We start from the raw sequence: 20,946 nt of genomic DNA, 5'->3' as shown, positions 1-20,946 counted from the left end.
TCCATTTTAATTTTCTGTTCTTTATTATTTCTATTCTTTATTTCTGGAACATTTGTTATTTGAATATTAGACTTCTTTATGATTTTTAAAAAATATGTTTAACTCAAATTGTCTAGTTCTTTGTCTTTTTGTCTTGCATTCTGGAGATTTATTTGACTGTATTCTTGAAATAATCTTGATTTTAAAAATTTTTGCTATAATATTTTTTAAAATTTCAGCTTATTTGTGTTATTTGATTATCCCCCACCCTCTTCTTTTTTCTTGCTTTACAAGATGTGATGGCTTCTTGCTTACCTTTGGGAGATGATTTATTTTAGGCTTTTTTTATAAGTGTCTTTTTCTCCATGGATTATTTCCTCTTTTTTATTTCTGGGTTCCATCTTTGAGTCTCACTCTTCGTTCTGAAGGTTTCCCTCTAATGCCTGGTGGTCCTTGATGGGCAGTTCATATGTTTAGAAATGCATTTAAAAACCTCTGTGTGCATAATTGTGGCTGTTATCTGGTGTGTTTCACTTTAAGATAATCATCCAAGGTTGCATCCTTTTCATCAAAGGACCCAAAATGTTAGTTATGGAGATCTGGAATTTGCTCCCCTGGGATTCTCCAGAAATAAAGCTTCCTCTTCCTTCTGGGAAGATAAGTGCCCGGTTGCTAATATTCTGGGAGTAGAGAACCTCAGCCCTCGACTTTGCCTGATGTCCCTGAACCTGTAGGCTCTCTGTTAAAATTTCTTCAGCAAACAAACCTTCAATACTCTTGCAGTGGCCATGAGGGTCTATAGAGGGAAGGGGCTAACTATTTTCTATAAAATCCATCTCCTTTTAGCCTGGGTCCTTACTCTTTCCATCGTAGGTAGCTAATTCTTCCCTGTGGGAAACTCTTAGGGGTTCTGTAGGAGGAATTAGCTTCTGACCTATCATCCTTATCTCTCTCCAAACACTTAGGTTGTAACTTCCTCCATTTTTATTTCCCATCTTCTATTGTCTTCCGTCCCATATTCTTTGTCCATTTTGTTAATACCTTGACATCTTTTACTGTCCTTTTATCACTTTTTTTGAGTGGAAAAAGGGGTGTATTCACCTTTCATCTTGAGAGACCTCTCTTTGATGCCCCCAGATGAAACATGAGTCAGTGTTTGCAGTGCCAGGCTTAGGTCAATGTGCTATCTTCTCTGGGTGCTGGATCACTTTTACGGCAACACAAAATCTTTTCCCATAAAATCCTTTCTCCCAAAGAAGGACACAACCCAGAAGATCAAGTGTAGGACAAGGCAACTGACTTAGAATAACTTATTGGTCTCTTCTCTCCTTCTTGAAGAGCATGATAAATGTTTGTAGGATGGATGAATGAATCATTGAATAAAGGTCTTCTTGTTTGAAATGGTAGATGAAGAATATAAAGAAATAAGAATCTTGCTTGGTAAAAATGATATTGAGAGTTGACCTGTAAAAAATAATGGGACTCTTGTCTCCTCAGTTCAACAACAGTACATATTTACTGGGTAATCTGATAAATTCCAGGGCTGTGCTAGGTGATCCAGTCATCACTGCATACGATAAATAAGCTGATAATTTCAATACAGTTTGGTTGTAATGCATGAGTATACATATATATAGGCAGGTATTTTCCTTTTGTATACATTTATATAATAACACATATATGATTAAAAATACAGAAATATATACATATAAAGTTAAAAACAAAAATTCCATCACTTAAGTAAGACCCACTACCATTATTTTTAAAGAAAAGTAAGAAATGAATGTGGAAGATTTAAAGTGAAAAATAAAGAATCCCTTCAACCCCTTTCCAGGGTCCTTCTTAGTAAAACAGTTACTGTCAATACGACTGTGTGTGTGTATGTGTGTGTGTATGTGTATCTTCTTACATATAAAATAGAAACACCTGATACAGTGTTTTGAATCTCTTTTCCACTTAATAAATCTTAGAGATCTCATTCTTTTTGAATAGCTGCATACAATTTCACTCTATATATGCAGTATCTTTTAATCAATCTGCTTCAGATAGGTTCCTTCCAAAATTCTACTATTAAAACGTCATTGCAGGGCTTCCCTGGTGGCGCAGTGGTTGAGAATCTGCCTACTAATGCATGGGACACGGGTTCGAGCCCTGGTCTGAGAGGATCCCACATGACATGGAGCAACTAGGCCCATGAGCCACAACTACTGAGCCTGCGCGTCTGGAGTCTGTGCTCCGCCACAAGAGGCCGCGATAGTGAGAGGCCCGCACATCACGATGAAGAGTGGCCCCTGCTTGCCACAACTAGAGAAAGCCCTCACAAAGAAATGAAGACCCAACACAGCAAAAATAAATTAATTAATTAATAAACTCCTACCCCCAATATCTTCTTTAAAAAAAAAAAAGTCATTGCAATAAGCATCCTTGTACTTATGCTTTGCATTGGGTGGAAACTCAAGAAGGGTTGAGAAAATGACTCCAATGGCCTCTCCAGTCTGGGTTGAGATTTGGTACCCAGACAGTGTCCTCCTCTACCTTGCTCCTGAGTATCTAAGCATATGGCAAGAGTGAAAAATTTGCAAAGAGCTTAGCTTTCAGAGAAGTCTGAATGCCTGGGATGGAAATACATTTACTCCCAAAGAAAATGTTCAACCCCATGTCCCAAATTTTCTTCCACTTTGGAGACAGCAATGCCTCCGTTTAATTAATAAAATGGATCATTATCACCACCCCCTTTCTGCCTCCTGGGAATGATTCTGTTCAGGTCCATAATCCTCTTCTAGTTGAGTGAGGGAGAATGGCTCTCTCTACATCCAGGTAAAGAAGAATGAACCAAATATCTTTTTTTTGCTCCCACTGTGTTTATTCCTAGCTGCTTGAGAGGCCAAGGGTATCTAAAGACTTTCTCCACCCACAGCAGAAGGACATAAGGAGTGTGGTGTATTGATTGTGAGTGGGCTGAATGTCTACCCCATTGTTAGCCAGAGTGAGAGGTCAGAGTGGAAATTTCCAAATTGTTACCCAAGTGACAGCCCATGGAGACAACCATGGAACTAGGGGTGAGGGGTGAGGCAAAGCTGTAAAGAGGCAAGGAAATAATGAAAATCGAAGCTGAGTAGTTTGGGGAGTAAGTGGGGGATGCAGAGCCCCAATGGGCCATCTTTTTGTACAGCCAGGGATGTCTGGTTGGCGTCAGAAAGCTGGGTAAGCTCAGATTATTCCTCCTTGCGTATCACCATAGCTGTATGTCAATGTGTTTGTCTTTACTACTGATCTGTGAGATCCCCAAGGTCAGGGGCTGCTTTTATGCTCTAGCTTAGCCCCAGCGGGAGGGTCCGGCTCACAATAGGCGCTGAAGCTGCATTGTGTTAACGGAAAGCTGTGCGTTTCCCTGGTGCTCTGCATCAGAGCCTCAGGATCTCTGGGTTAAAACAAAACCCCACAGCTCTGGGCTTTACTCCAGATCTAAATCAGAATCTCAGGGACGAGTCCTGAGAATCTGCCGTTTGGACAAGATGAAGGTTGGTTTTTATGCATCCAGCCCTCTACCGCTCTGTGGTCCCAGGTACAAAAGACATCGCTTTATATACAGTATGGTTCTCATCCCCAGCAGTGTCCTGTGAGTGGCAAATTTGACTGTTCTAGCCAGCTCCTCCTTGTCAGGGGCTGCAGGGGGATTCTGTAACATTTTCCCACGGGAGCCAGAAGAGGGTATGTTTCTTACTTTCCCAGGGATCCAGGCTATGGAGAGGCTGCAGTCCGGGTGTGCTTGAGTATGCCTCCCCAGAAGTCACATTCCTTCTGAGATATTTCCAATGGCAGAGATAATGGGTTATTGATGAACCAATCAGCTGGGATGGCCCCTGGTGAATTAACTGTTGGCCACTGACCTGCCTGGGATAAAGAACTATTGCTGAATTCAGCAGAAGCTGGGAAAGGTCTAAATCACGTCCATCACCTCCTGCAATGCCGGTAATCTCTGTTAAAGGTGGTACAACAGCCAATTCCTCATACAGGGGAAGCAACTTATTTAATTTATAGTTAATTGAAGGCTTGGGGCTTTGGAATCAGACAGGTGAGGGTTTTGCTCCTGCCTCCTCTTTTCCATCCCAGCTATGTAACCAGCTGTAAGCTATTGAACCGACCTGAGTTGCAGCCTCGTCGTCTATGAAATAATCCTGTTACCTTTGCAGCACTGCCATAATAGTACGTGAAAAGATGAATGGAGAACATTTCACAGTTTACAAAGCATTTTCGCACTCACTATCTCATTTAATTTTCACAGTAATCCTCTGAGGTGTGTATCGTTAGCTCATTTTTTTACATATATATTATAAGGTTTAGAGGGTTTGAGTATCTTACTTGCTCTCCATTACCCCATGACACACACATTTTATAGATGAGGAAACAAATATCCAAGAGGGCACATGATTTGCTTAAGGATATGTGACCAATAAATGGTCAGCTAACTAGCTTCCTAGAATACTTAGAATACAATCTAAACTACATATATTGGCCTTCAAGGACCTAATTGAACTAGCTTTTATCCATCTGTCTCTCTAACTGTGGAAGCTTGAAAAAAAATGGTCCCAATTCTCCATCCCACAAGGTACTCAGGCCCTTTACCATGTAATTTTGTAGTACCTTCCCTCTCTGACTCTGAACTCAGCCACATGACTTGCTTTGGCTAATAAAATGATGGGATGACAGTTTTGAGCCCACATGTCAATGGATGTCACATGCCTCCACGCATATCTGTGCCTTTGCCATTTGCCATGAGAACCTGTCTGGGCTGGGATGCTGGAGGATGAGAGACACATAGAGCAGATCTTAGAGCTGATGCTGAGCTCCCCTGATACATGAGCAATAGACACATTGCTGCATACCAGGGAAGTCTGTGCTTGCTTGTTACACAGCATTATTGTGCCAAAGATAGCTGATACACTAACCTCATCTTGGGGTGCTCTCTCCCTCACTCACTGCACCACATCCACACTGGCTTTTCCTTTATCCCTCAGACATGCGCATCCTGCCTTCAGTCCCTGTGCAGATGTGCTGCTTTGCCTGCAATGCTCCCCTTCTCACTGTTTCTGCCCAACTCCTCCTCATTTCTCATCCTTCAATGCTCAGCCTGCCTGTTGCTTGCGTGGAGAGAACTTACCTGACTGTTCTGTCTGAATGAGGTCACTGTCCATACTCTCTGTTATGCTGCCCTTCTCCATCATAGCCTTTATTACACTTTATAATCATACAATAATTTTTTTAGCTTCATGAGGTCTGTGATGGCCTGGCTGGTGGCCAGATGTTTTGTTCATGTCTTTATTCTCAGCACCTTACACAGTGCCTGGTACAGAGCACACTCTCAGTACATAATCAGTGAATAAATGGATACAAGAATAAATGAATTGGCAGAGCCACGATTTCAACTCTTCACTCTTTCCTCTCTTCTTTCCATGCCACAATCATGGCGTTAGTGGAGGTTTATCTTTTTTGGAGAACCCTATCTAAAACTAAAACGCACACCTCCCTGATAATGTTTAGTAGGTTTAGCTAGCATCTTTTATCAGTTTACACTCAACTGAGCAACTTAACACTTTAGCTGACAGTTTAGAGACAGATTAGCTGACAGTTGAGAGAAGACATGGGGAAAAAACTGGGGGCAGATCAGAGTATGAGGAGATGAAAGCTTCGGGAGAAAAGAAAGGGAAACTGGGACTGTGGAGGAACATTTTTTAGGTTCGGTCATGGCCTCGTTCTATATGGGAGTCAATTCTGGCTCTTGTTGTAGCAACAGGCTGACATTTTGAGGTCTCCACATTTATTTTGGAGGACAGACACCTGGATGGAGGAGTGACTTCCATCTTCTTGCAGAACTGCATTTCCTCCTGGGCCACTAGTCACTACACTCCTGGACCCAGAGTTGGACATACTTTGGATCTTGCTGCCCCAGATGCTTGGCCAGAGTCTCTACTCTGGACTGACATCCAGGAAGACCAAAGCCTTGGGGACTCAGCTGTTTTGAGTTGCATTGCACTGCAAAGGGACAGAGACCAGGAAGGTGGATGCCTCCTGTGGTCAAGTCAGGATCCGGAGCAAACAGCCGCTTAGCACTGAGAGCCCTGGAATGGGGGGTGAGGAGATCAGACACACAGAATGTTAAAGTCAAAGGGAAAATTCAGCCTTTCTGTTGTAGGACGAGGGGGAACACCTAACAAAAATAGACTACCTGGTGATCTGCGAATTTAGATGGCTTTCAGGGAACTGAAAGGAGTAGAGAAAGAGAATAAAACATATCACAGAATAGATTCTATTCACTGCTCTGGCTGTGTAGAACACTGCCTCAAATGACCAGAAACTTCTAGTGGAGAATGTCTGACTGCGCTGTTATAATTCTCCAGCAACGTTTTCCTAAAGTATGTTCCTAAAAGCAGTTTCCCCTAACATGTTAACAGGAATTCCAGGGAGGAAAGAAAGGGTTTTGTGTAGAAGTGATAAAAACACTGCATACTTTATCCTTCTCCTGGAGACTCACATGCATATTTGCATATTAAAGGCTCTGAAAAGTCCAGTGAAGAAAAACAAAACATTAAAAAAATTTTTCATCTCTATCTAAACTTATTTCACTAAGGAAACAATTTCCTTCCTCCCTCCTTACCCACCCCCTGTCCCTCCCTCCCTCCCTCCCTTCCTTCCTATCTTGTTCACTGCCAGCTATCATTATTCTACAAGTCACAAATTTTGAAACACTGACTTTGAGGCATTTTTTTCCTCAGTGTGTTCTATTTTGTGTTCATGGTTAAAATAACACAAACACATAGAATGATTTTTCATTGCGCCCCTCCTGTGTACCAATCGCTGTGCTAAGCACTCGTTGTGTACCTGAATTCATTTTATTCTCAAAACCATGGTGAAGTGGGGAATATGATCAGTTTTTAAGATGAGGACACTGAAGCTCACAGTGGTTGAGTCACTTGCCCAGGGTCATACCAACCGGAGAAGGAGCTGGCCAGGTTCAAGCCCACATGGCCTCTTTTTGAGTCTACCCTCTTAGCCACCAGTCTCTTAGAGTTGGTAAGGGTGATCTGCTTTATTGAGTGCACTGATTCAAGTTCTAATCTCATCTGGAAACACCCTCACAGACCCACCGGAAAACAACGCTTCCTCTAGGCTCCCAGAAACCCAGTCAAATTGACACAAAATTAACCAACACAGCAGGGAAGGAATTATTCTCAACTCCTCAAACACCCGGATCCTGAGAATTGATCAGTGATGCCTAAGTGAAAGAGACTTTCCAATGATCACATAGTAATGAATGGCCAGGCTGGAACTAGGACCCATGTCTTATAACTACAGCCCTTACTCTTCAGACATTAGGATGAGAAAACCCAGGTAGGGTGCAGAGCAAGGGTAGGGACAAACCATCCTGGTTGTCCCTTCCTGCAATCTGATGGTCTCCAAAGCAGTGAGATCTGGCCACAATCATGACAGGTTGCCCAGAGAGGAGCTAATGACATAATCATGGACGCTCCACAGTCAATTATCGCAATTACTGGAAGCCACTCTCTCGTCATATTTTATTTAGCACAGAATGGCACTAGAGAGGCACGTAGCACCAAGGATCTTGGGCCCACTGTCGCTGCCCTCACTGGAACAGGCATCTGAAAAGGAAAATGCCAACCCCAATAAACCGTTCCTGCGGAAGCCATTAAGCTGGGTGACATGTTCATTTAGGGTGACATATATTGATCATGTAAAACATGCACACTGTATAATATGATTAAACAAACTCAGCCGGTTCCAGAGAGAGCCAGCTGAACTGTGTGTGGAGCCTGATTCTGTAGCAAAAGCTTTGTGGCCCTGATTGGGAGCCCCTAGCTCAGAGTAGGAGCTACATATGGAGTGTTTCTGTTATTAATTATTCATTCATTCACTTATCCATTCATTTATTAATTCAACAGGTATTTCTTGAGGGTCCACTATGTGAGGGAGAAAATGATGAATTTGGATTATCTCTGCAATGTCCAGCTGTTGATGGCCAATAAGCAGTTGACATATGAGGCTGCAGTAAAAAGAAACATCTGCCCCATTTGGGGTTCTCTTGTGGTCATCTCAGGGGACTCACCTCTATTTCAAACCCAGACTAAGCTATCCAAGTCCAACTGTATTCATGACAATGAAATGGTAGGGCTCACGCCTCCATATTATATACTCCACAGGCTCCAAGGGAAGTGGCAAAGGTAGGGGTCGTACAAGCCACTGGGTTCATCCACCTGACTCCTGGTAGATATTTTGTTAGAGTGAATGTAGCCAAGAACCTATAGGATTTGATGACTTGTACTCACATAATTCACCCAGGAAGTTGGAAAGTTTACTCCTTTAGAGATACAATTTATCTTCTTCAGGTGATAAGAGTCTAAAAGTCCTTTCTGGAATATCAGTACTCTTTGCATTTTGTGATAGGGGGTTGCTATTATTTTAAAGATAGAAATGTCTCCTTCAAGGAAATGCTTACAGATCTTGACATTCCCAGTGTGAGCATACAATTAGTGAGGAATTTGTAGAATTTTACCATTCAACATAATTTTTCACAACATGTTTTGGTTCACAGGAAAGAAGAACAATAGAGAAAGTGGATATATAAGCATATCCATAGATAAAAGGAATTATTTTGCAAGGGAAAAGGGTTCTGATCACCTATTCCAATGTGCAGAGCGGGTTTTCCATACCAAGTAATTCTCGGACACTAACTGGGTGTCCTACAATTCAACTCAATTCTGTACCTGGAGACAGCATCAGATTCCACAGGATAAGGGCTCAGTCCCACAAGACTCCCACCATCTCCAACACACACACTGCAGACTCCAATCTCAAGTGTAGGTTGTCACCTGTGCTTCTGACCAACCTGCTTGTAGAGTGAAGCTTCCAACGACCCCCTCCTTGGGTTTGATTAATTAGCTAGAGTAGCTCACAGAACCTGAGAAACATTTTACTTACTAGATGATCTGTTTATTATAAAAGGATATAACTCGGGAACAGCCAGATGCAAGAGACGCATAGCGCAAGGTGTGGGAAAGGGTGCGCCACTCTCCCCAAATCTTCACGTGTGTTCACCAACCTGGCAGCTCTCTGAACCCTGCCCTTTTGGGGTTTTATGGCGGCTTCACTACATAGGCATGGTTCATTCAATCATGGCCTTTGGTGATTGGTTCAGCATCCAGCCCATCTCCCCTGCCTGGAGCTCTGGGGGGACATGAAGTAGGACAGAAATTTCCAACCCTGTAATCACAGAGTTGGTTCTCCAGGCAACCAGCTCCCATCCTTAGGTGAGGTCTAAAAGTTACCTCATTAACTTAACAAAAGACACTTTGGTAGCTCTCCTCCCTTAGGAAATTCCAAGGGTTTTAGGAGCTCTGTGCCAGAAACGGGGACAAAGACACATATATTTCTGATTATAAATCGCAATATCACAGATGGGAACTTTACTTGTCAAATATAAAAGATGAAAAAAATGCAAAGTTGCAGGCAGGAGCACACAAAGTTTAGGCTATCGGCTTACCTGCTGTGTGTCTCACTTTCTCATCTGTGAATGAGGATAATAAGACTCTACCACTGGGTTGCTCTGAGGATTAAATGAACTATTATTGCAAAGCCCCTTTCACAGAGACAGAGCAGACAGTAGCTGCTCACTAAACGGCAGCTTCTACTTACATTTTAAATAACGGAGCGCTTACACTTTCCAAAGAGTGCTATTGACTGTCATTGCAAATATTCTAGTCACAGCTATTTTCCTGTAACATTAGATTTGGATTGTGAGTTCCATGAGAGCTGGGTGGGGCGGGAGGCGGTGGTGACTTCACCATCGTTATAATAATCATGACAATAACAATAGTAATTATAATGACCTTAACAATAGCAAGCATGTGTTGAGCACTTACTGTGTGCTAGGGAATACTCAGATGTGTGCTGTGCTTGCATTTTCTCATTTAATCCCCTCAGCAGCCCAGTGGGATTGGCAGTATTTGTTCCATTTTCAGGTGTGAAAAGGAGGACAAGGAGAGAGAGAAAGAGAGAGAGAGAAAGAGGGAGAGAGACAGAGAGGTCCACACTGTGTTATTTATCTTGGTATTCCCAAGAGCTTGAACAACCACTAGCTAAGTGGAGATCCCTGAAGGTCAGTGAGTTAACGACTGAATGAATATATAGGAAAATGAGTGAATGAAGATAAAGAAATAAGCCATAGGGGTCAAAACCCTGGCAGACGTGCCTCCTCACTCACTGTGGACCTACACGATTAGTCCACAGAAACCTGGGCATTTCTAGAGCATTCTTTGGGTTTTTCTCCCCCTGCAGGAGCTGAACCAGGAAGTCACCCCACCATCTTTCTTCTTTGTGGCTCTAATTACCTGCTCATCGGCATGCAAGGACCTCTCCAGCCCCGTTCCTGAGAGGGAGTGGAAATTTCATGAGAATCGTACCCATTAAGGCCTTTTATGATCACCATTATTGTGCTCTTTATGCATAATAAAGAGCATCTGGAGTCTGAGGAATTACTGCAAGCTTTTATTTTGTTTTAACTATAACTCTCTCCTCATCCCCTTCTTCCCTTGAATGATTGCGGTAATGGTTAGAGCTGCGTTTTCTCTCTCAGGTCAGAGCCTCAGGACAGCATCCATGCTTTCTTCCTCTTTCTCGACAGGAACCCAGTTTTGTTCTGGTACCTACCCTCCCCACCATGGTCACGTGCCTCCGGATGAGCCGACCTCACTCTAAATCTCAGATGAACCTGAGTGGTCCAAAGACATCTCTATCTCTTTACAAATGGTAGGTTTAGGGACAACTGGCTGGCCTAATTCTAACTGGATGCCAGGAAGTATGCTGGAGGTCCTTTGGGTAAATCTTCTTCTCTCCGAAGAGAGAACCACAGGAAGAAGAGATGTCCTTCTTCCCCTGGGTGCTGTCCTATCAGGACATGATGCCTGGAGCTGCTCAGACATCTTTCCATCAGCCTGTGCTGAAGCCAACACTGAGGATGGTGGAGCAGAGATGTGAAATCACCTGGGTCTCTGGTGACATCTCTGAGCTATGGATCCATGACCCTGTTCTACCTCTGGACTTCTCGTTATGGGAGATAACGTATGCCTGTGTTAAGTCAGTTTCATGGGAGTGCCTAATATTTGCAGCTGAAAGCACCCTAAAGGGCCTCAAGAACACAGAAATCACACAGAGAACCAACTTCCCAAGATAAACTCATTTTCCAGATTGAGAGAATACAGGTGACTTTCTTTGAATATGTAGGTTCTCTTCAAAGTGTCCGAAGGTCTTTGATCTTGGGGAGTTTTGAATCATAGACTCTCTGGCTGAGAAGGGACTTCAGAGTACTTCCTGAACTCAAACCCTTGGGTAGGTGACATCACTATCACCAGGAGGGATTTTAAAAAATAAACATTCCCTATGCAGTGCTCTAGAGATTCTAATTTCAGAGCTTCAGGGTGCATCCTGGGTGTTTGTATTTTTAAAAGGCTCCCTAGGTGATTCTGGTGATAACCCAAGGATCATTGATCTAAGCCTGTGTTTTCCATCTCCTCCTGCACCTAGCCACAGAAACTTTTGTTTTTTTTCCTGATGAAATCTAAGATAGAACATCAGTGTGTAAAGCAAAAATTGGAGCTGGATTGATGAAAGAGGCTTAGAAATCTTCTGATTTGCTTCACAAAGTAAAGTAGGTGACAAATAGGGTCTCAATAGATTGCATGGCCAAGAAATGCCTCTCTGAGAAGGTGACATTGTATCTGGGACCTGAAGGATGGGGAGCCAGGAGGGAAAGACTATTCCAGGAGTGGTAGATGCAAAAGCTCTGACACCAGAAAGAGTTAGTGGGTTTGAGGAACTGAAAGAAGACAGGTGCTGTGGATTGGATTTGTGTCCCTCTGCACATTTATATGTTAAAGTGCTAACTCCCAGTGTGATGGTATTTGGAGATGGAACCTTTGAGAGGTCATTAGGATGAGATAAGATTATGAGGATGAGGCCCTTAAAAGGTGATTAAGGCCCTTAAAAGAAGGGACACCGCAGAGTGCCCTCTCTCTCTCTCTCTCTCTCTCTCTGTCCATGCAGCCACAGAGAAAAGGCCATGCGAATACACAGCGAGAAGTTGGCCATCTGCAAACCAGGAAGAGAGCTCTCACCAGAACCAGACCATGACGGCCCCCTGATCTTAGACTTCCAAGCCTCCAGAACTGTGAGAAAATAAAAGTCTGTTGTGGGAGATTGGGATTACATATATACACTAATATGTATAAAATAGATAACTAATGAGAACCTGCTGTGTAGCACAGGGAACTCCACTTCACTGTACAGTAGAAACTAACACAACATTGTAAAACAGCGATACCCCAATTAAAAAAAAAAAAAGTCTGTTGTTTAAGCTACCCAGTCTGTGGTATTTTGTTATGGAGCCCAAACTCAACCAAGACAATAAGCATTGAAATATTGTGAGAGAGTCAGAGAGTGATGGGAGTTGAATTTAGAGAGATAGGAAGGGACCAGGTCAATTGGGTTTAAAGTTCATGGTAAGGGATTCATATTTTATTTGAATCCCATGGGTAGCCACTAAGTTTTAGGTAGAGGACTGACTTGTTTTAAGTGTTAAGATAATCCCGGGACTTCCCTGGTGGTTCAGTGGGTAAGAATTTGTCTTGCAATACAAAGACAGGGGACGCCGGTTCAATCCCTGATCTGAGGTAACTACTGAGCTCACAAGCCACAACTAGAGAGAAGCCCGCATGCCACAACGAAAGATCCTGCGTGCCGCAACTAAGACCCGATGCAGCCAATAAATAAATAAATATTAAAAAAAGATAATCCCTTTGGCTGCTTGAAATGCCTTTCCACTTCTCTCCACCCACCTAATCCTTTAGATTCTGTATGGTATCTTTTAAAGGACAGATCTTTCAAGTGTTGGCCATCTCAGGCTGCAGAAGGATCTATCTTTTTCCTGGCCTTTTATTATACTTGGAGTCAGGATCTGCTGGCTCACAATTTCAACACTCTCTAGTGATTTCAGTAGTTGGCAACAATTGTAAACTCCCCAAGCAGATTGTAAACTCTGTGGGGGCAAGGATCTTTGCTACTGCAATACAAGATGGAAAATACACATAAGAACATCCTGACTCTGTAAATGGCAGAGTGAGTTTACCTCATTTTTGTGTGGTAAGAGACAAACTGGAATTCATTGACAAGAATTACTTCCAGTGAGGAAGCTCAGTAGTATAAAATCAAGTTTCTTCCTGGACACACAGCTGGACTACATTTCCCAGTCTCCCTTGCACTTAGGTGGGGCCATGTGATTGGGTTCCAGCCAATAAAATATGGGCAGAAGTGATGTATTTACTTCCATGCCTCGCCTATAAACACTTCCATGTGTGCCTCTATCTTATTTCTCCAGCTGAAAGCTGAATGGAAAGAATGCCAAGGACCTAGAGGGCAGTGGAGCAAAGAGATGGAGGGATCCTGGGTCCCTGAGTTACCATGTGGAGGATAGTTGCCCAAAAGTGAGGACCCATCAGAAACACTGTTGGGCTGTTATGTGAAGAAGCATTAAGCTTTTACTGTGTTCAGTCACCGACATTTTGGAATTGCTTTGTAACAGCAGTTAGACTACCCTGACTAATTTAGGTACCAATTATTGATGTAGTCTAAGTTCAGACCCTTTATAACATCTAGGTCTTCATTCTCACCACACTTCACTTTATCCCAGTTTTAGAGATAAACTCAGAGATGTTGTTCAACTTGACCAAAGACTCATAGCTTATAAGTGACAAAGCTGAGATTTCACCATTATTTTCTAAACAAAACAAACAAACCCCCAATCCAAGCCATTTCTATAGTGGGCAGCTATTTTTTTCTCAGTTGAAGGGGCCAAAGATTTTTGGAGTGGGAAAGAACAAAGTCTGAGGAATGGGGAGTGATTGATAGCTCCAACTCTTTGAAAGAGAATTGTGTTAAAATAGAGTGAAAAGGTTTTCAGTGGCCCCATGGCATATATTTTGGAAACAAGAAGTAAACTTTCTGGGGAGAAGATTTCTCCTCTTTCCTCTTATCTTTCTCTCCTTTTTCTTCTCTTTGTTCAGTAGAACAGGAAAAGGAAAACATTTTTTTTAAGGATTAGAGCAGATCTGTTTATAGAAAATGAAATGGTTGGCTTAGGTAGGAAGCCCCAGCTTCTTGGTATCAGTCTTATAGAGGAGAATCAAGTATCTGCTGCTCTTGACAAAGACAGGAAAGGTCTAAGTAAAATGTAAACAGCCCAGAGATAGGACAGTTCTAAGGGTCTCTTTGTTGAAACAAACAACCGAAAAAAAAAGGCAAACAATCAAATATAAATACCAGTCTTATCAGCCCAGAAATACCCCTTTTGATAACTTTCTTGAAATGTTAGGCGTCTGTTTGAATTCCTATCTCTTCTTTCATGCCTGAAAATCTGGTACCGTATTTGAAAGCAACTAAAAATAAAGACCAAAAAGCCCTGTGATTTTCTCTTTAATTTCTATTTGGTTTCTATATCAGAATGTTTGTGGTGAGAAACAAACCCCAAATGAACATGGTCCAGGAAGGGTACCATGCTAGTGAGTCAATGGACCATCCAGCAGAACAGCCTGTAAAAAAGCTATGGGCAGGCTTCCTTGGTGACTCATTGGTTAAGAATCCGCCTGCCAATGCAGGGGACACGGGTTCGATACCCGGTCCAGGAAGATCCCACATGCCACAGAGCAACTAAGCCCGCATGTTGCAACTACTGAAGCCTGCATGCCTAGAGCCCGTGCTCCGCAACAAGAGAAGCCACCACAATGTGAAGCCCACGCGCTGCAACTAAGAGTAGGCCCCGCTCACCGCAACAAGAGAAAAGCCCGTGGGCAGCAACGATGACCCAATGCAGCCAAAAATAAATAAAATAAAATAAATTTATAAAAAAATAAAGCTATGGGCATGGATACAACCTAAATGTCCATTGATAGATGAATGGATAAAGAAGATATGGTATGGCTATCTATACAATGTAATACTAATCAACCATAAAAAAGAATGAAATAATGCCATTTGCAGCAACATGGATGGACCTAGAGATTATCATACTAAGTGAAGTAAGTCAGACAGAGAAAGACAAATACCATATGATATCACTTAAATGTGGAATCTAAAATATGACACAAATGAACGTATCCATGAAACAGAAACAGACTCACATATACAGAGAACAGGCTTGTGGTTGCCGAGGGTGAGGGGTTGGAAAAGGGATGGATTGGGAGTTTGGGATTAGCAGATGCAAACTATCGATATATAGCATGGATAAACAACAAAGTCCTACTGTAGAGCTCAGGGAACTGTATTGAATATCCTGTGATAAACCATAATGGAAAAGAACATGAAAAAGAACTGAATCACTTTGCTGTACAACAGAAATTAACGCTACACTGTAAATCAACTATGCTTCAATAAAATAAATTAAAAAAAAAACTATGGTGTTTTGAGACAATGTAAGAGAATCCCAAACACCTCTGGTGCATAAACTGGAGGCTGTAAATCAGCTATTCATCATTGCTCACGTCTCCTACGAAAAGATAGAGACAGGAAAGGTCAAAGAAAAGTTTCTGAATATTAAAGGCTGGAGTTGGACGGTCTCATACTGGAACCAGAAATCGCCTGGCCCCTCCAGTGTCCTGAGGTGCCCAATAAGATGCCCTCAAATGCCACAAATATTGACCTAGTGACTGTCCCCAGGATATTCGTTTGGTAAATGCCAAGGACAGGATTCAAACTCAGGGCTTTAGATTCTGAGTTTTGCACATTTTTCTATTTCATTTCCCCTATTCTTTCCATAGCCAATTCCCAAGCACTTAGAGGAAATTGGCCAAATGCTTGATGTTTCATAGAACAAGTTATTTGCTAAATACCTTGACAATAAATAGTAATTTTAGTATAGCTAAGTATAGCTGTGTTTAGGGTCTGCCGTAATTAGGGATGCTTCCCAATTTGGGGAATTGATTATATATCTATTTTTTCAGATTGTAATGAGACAACCATTGCAGAACACCGAGAAAGAGACACCTCAAAGGGCCCCAATCTCTGCTTATTCTCACCCAGAAACAAGCTCGAGCCTGAATTATCAGCTCCACTTCTGCTCTCTGTGGACAGGAGTATTCTCTAATAGTCTAAGCAATTTTAACCCCTGGATCTGGTGTGGTTTACTTGGGCTGGGAGTAAACCAAAGGAGTTTGGTCCACAGTCCGGAGTTAAACCACTACTGGAACAACCTAGCAACTTTTCAGTAAAAGCATGGATTTTTTTTTATCCTGTTTATTATCTTTCTTGGGATAGAAATTGCAAGCTCACACAATCACAATTCTTCTTCACCTTTTTTGGGAAGTAAAGGGTGAGTCTCTTCCTTTTCCGATAAAAGGGAGAGATTTAAGTATAATAGGCCAAGGAAGTAGGATTTATTTTTTTGTTATATATTTAAGGTGTACAACTTGATGATTTGATATATGCATACATTGTGAAATAATCACTATGATCAAGCTAATTAACATATCCCTCACCATACAAAGTTACTTTTTTTTTTTGTAGTGAGGACACTTGGGATCTACTCTTTTAGTAAATTTCAAGCATACAGTATATTATTCTTACCTATAGTCACCATGCTTTACATTAGATCTCCAGAACTTATTCATCTTGTATAACTGAAACTTTGTCCATCAACATCTCCCCATTTCCCCAACCCCAGCATTGCTAATCATCATTCTAGTCTCTGCTTCTATGAGTCTGACTATTTTCGACTCCTCATGTAAGTGAGATCATACAGTATTTGTCTTTCCATGTGTGGCTTATTTCACTTGGCATAATGCCCTCCAGATCCAGGAATCCTACTTTGGATATTTATCCAAAGGAGTCAAAATCAGGATCTTGAAGAGATACCCGCACTCCCCTGTTCACTGCAACACTTTTTCACAGTAGCTAAGATATGGAAACAACCTAGATGCCCATCAACAGATAAACGGATAAAGCAAAGGTGGTATATCCACGCAATGGAATATTATTCAGCCTTAAAAAAGAAGGAAGCAGAATTTCTAAACAGCATCCTTAATCAGAGAATTTACAGGTTTTCCCCTTAACTATTTTTTTTGTATGATATCTTCTTTATGTGCAAATATGCAGCTTATCTTTCCAGAAAGGATATAACACTTTAACTTACTCTGTGTTAGAACAATAGATCTTTTACAGCTCAATCCTGTTTCCAACAAAAGGTGAAAATTTGGTATGCTGGAGGAGCCCCAAGATTTCACATCCTGTTTAAACTAGTCCCCAAGTCTCCTATAACTACAGGTTAAGAGACTAGGATTTGGGACAGAAAGGTTTAGATTTGAGTTTGGGCACTGCCAGTTTTTAAAGGTGTGAACTCAGCTAGCTCATTTAACCCCTTTACCCTTTTTCTCATCTGTACAATGGGAAAAATAATTGTACCTAATAGGCTTATTGGGAGGCCTATGTAAGACCAAGTATGTGAAATTTTTATCACGGGGTCTCACAAAGAATAAGTACTCCGTGGATGTTAGATTTACTGATTTTATTCATTGATGGAGTCCAGGCCCCTGGGCCTAGGGGGTGGGCCTTTCCCCCAACCATGGTCCTCTACTGTTCCTCAGGTCTTCATCTTGAATTTATTGTCTGCTAACACCAGACTCACTTGGGAGCTGTTTCCTCCCGAGGAGTGAGATGTTATAACTTGAAAGGTCAAAGTAGGATCGCATTTTGGAGAAAGCCTGCAGTACCGACTGGTGCCAGAGAGGGGCAGCGTAGAGCCACCAGCACCTAGGGTCCGGCAACCAGAACTCTCTTGAGTTCAGAAGTCCAGCCAGGAGGCTGGAGCCTCAAGAAAGATCGTTAAGGCATCACAGGTAAAATGGAAGGTGAGATGAAAACAGCAGAGGAGCTAGGGCAGAAGCAAACACCGCAAGAGTTGAAGCGGAAATGTGTGTGGGTTTTGCCTACTCCCTCCTCACCTGGACACTTGCTCAATCACTGGACTTGCTCATTCCGGCATTCTTTCAAATCACGCATACATTCATTCATTCACTGACAAGGCTAGAATAACTGCCTTTTAGGGGCTTTGACTCTGACAAGGGGCTGGGCTCTCAGGAAAAGAACCACAGGTCAACTGGATTTGAAGTCAGAGTCCTGCACTGGAACGTGAGTCAGAGGCAGGGGGTGGGGAGCTGACAAGCGAGAGAACCGCTTGACTTGAGCTTTGAATGGAGGGGAGAATAGAAATTTTCCAAAATAGACCCAATGTCAAATGATTGTTCGGTTTTTATTTTTAAAGAAAGAAACAAGTTGTCCTTATTACTGTTGTTATGTTAGAGAGGAAAATTTCTCCTGGTTAATCGCTTCTTCATAATGAATCATTGCCACAACATTTTTGTGTCTCTGAAATAAAGGTTGTCAAAAAGTTCTAATAAGCCAATGGATTTCTGTGTTGTCAATAAACTTACACCGTCAAAGGCGGCATTAGCTCGATGAAGAATGATTCAAATCAGCATGATCTTGAAATATATGGGCCCATCACGAGGCCTCTGTCTCTTTCTTTCTCTCTCCCAATTATATAAGGAGACACACCATAATTCTTTCTGGAAGTATGATGCTTGCATTGATGTGTCACTGTAACCAGTTTTCTTCTTGCAGTGGACTCGTGTTGTCTTTATTTGCCTGTGTTAGATTTTGGTGCTCTTTATCAAAAATATTTCCATTGTTCTTTCATGCCAAGCGCATGGTAGGGCATGCTTTCCTGCCCCATGAAGTTGGAGGTGGCCATGCGATTTGCTTTGGAAAAAAGATAAAGCAGAAATGATAGGGGTGACTCCCAAGAAGAGGCTTTTAACAGCCAATGGGAAATTCACCACATCCATTTTTTTCCTAGCCCAGCACTCTCCTTCACTTTGAGCAAAGATGAGATGACGTAAAACAGAGCCCCCTCCCCCCAACCACCATGGACAGTGGTGTGAAGAGGAACAAACAGGTGTTGTTTTAAGCTACTGAGGTTTGGGGATTATTTGTTACAGTAGCATAACCCATCCTATCTGACTAATACATTTTCTTTCATTTATTTCTGCTCTAATCCTTTTTGTGTGGTTGGGGGAACAGAGACGGACTAACAGCCTCTCCTCCTCCATTTCAGAGGTGATTACTTAGCCCCATTCTGGCCAAACAAAGCATCCTGTCCTCAATTACTGGTTCAAAAACAAGCAAATTATCCAAGCCAGAGCATTGAGAATCAATCCCTAGTTAAGAAAGAAGATCTCTCTCTACACAGGGGGTTCATTAAGCAGGTGGAACAAAGGCTAGAGGTATTGGTGACCACTTTTTATGGCTACTTTGGAAGATTCCCTCTGAGAATAAAGGCTCCCAAAGAAGCGAGAGCTCAGATATGGAGAGGGACAGATTCACGATGATATTATCTAAGCGCTCAGATTCAGAACATTCTTGCTCTCTGGTGATACTAATCAGTAACTTCCCTAAAAAAATTTTTGGTTTTTGCTAAGTTTTTTTTCACTTGTAGTAAAAATCTTAACTAATATTCTTCCTAAACACACTAGATGAAGGATCTTGGGTTTTCAACCACGTTCATCTACAGAATAAAGTTGAAATCTCTCAAGCATGGCCTTCAGTGCCTTTCAGGTTTTAAGCCCGACACACATTTCCAACTTTACATCTGGGTCATATCCTTTACCCCACTTTGCCTCCTCTGTTCCCCAGTGTTACCCCGGGTTGCACACTGGCCATCCTCCAAGGACAACCTGGACTTTCCCAGGGCCGTGCTCATGCAGCCTTGGGCTACGGTGATTCATGCTTGGGTCTCCCCCCTCCCCACTTGAACGCCAGCTCCATTAAACAGGGAGGGGGCAGTATTTCACTGCACTTTTATTTTCTTCATAGTGTCAAATGCAGATTCTTGCCCAGTAGTAGGTGCTAAGTAAACAGCTGCAGAACCGAACCAAATTCTGCATTCCAAGAAGTCTGCTCATCACATGCTGAGCATGGTCAGACCCCTGGTACATAAACCCTGTGTGTGGTTGAGCTTCTGAGAAAGCCACGTTTGATTCTGTTTTTATTCACCCAGATGTCATATTTCAGGGTTCCAGTGGAAACCCAATTTCTTTGTTTAGGCTGTATCTTTAAATATCTGTCTCCTTTCCAGAAGTCAAGAGGCTCTTGATTAATTAAAATTAGTAGCTTTTTGAAGAAAGATAATGTACTATATGCTGTTTAAAATGTACATTTAACACACATAACAGTCCTGGAGGGATTCTTTTGTTAACTCCATTTTATAGACAGGAAATAAAATCCAGAGACGTTAAGTCACTTGCATAGTGTCACACAGCGGGGCTCAGATTGGAACCTAGACCATTTGATGCCAGAACCTTTGCTATCTCTTCTTCGTGTGCATCCCTCAATTCAACACAGGAATTAATGGTCACCCATCTTAGCTCTTCTTAAAAAGGGATACTGTTTTTACACTGTTTTGAAATCTTCTCAATCCATCCCAATCAAAACTGGAACTTCACACTCCCCAGAGAAAAAGGCAGTGCAATGCAGCACAAGAAGGAGAGTCCAGGCTGATTTGGGGATCCTCAGATCATGACTTTGCCCCTTTCTAGCTCTGTGACCTTTGACAGCCACTGAAGCATCCCCAGTCTTAGTTTAGTCATTTGCAAAATAAAGATAAGAACCTCCACATGGAGTTGTGAGGATTAAGAGTGAAAACAGATGAAATATTCCCAATATAGGACCTGGCACAAAGGAGTGCTGTGCAAACAGAGACTATAAATAATAATGCATGGATTTCTATTTTTAGTAATGCATATGTCCTACATCATCACACTCTTAGGGCTTGGAGACTGGGTCTTGTCTATATCT

The sequence above is a fragment of the Neophocaena asiaeorientalis genome, unplaced genomic scaffold (assembly GCF_003031525.2).
Source record: "Neophocaena asiaeorientalis asiaeorientalis breed wild unplaced genomic scaffold, Neophocaena_asiaeorientalis_V1.1 scaffold254, whole genome shotgun sequence".
In the NCBI taxonomy this organism is placed as follows: domain Eukaryota; kingdom Metazoa; phylum Chordata; class Mammalia; order Artiodactyla; family Phocoenidae; genus Neophocaena; species Neophocaena asiaeorientalis.
This window is presented reverse-complemented; position numbering follows the sequence as displayed.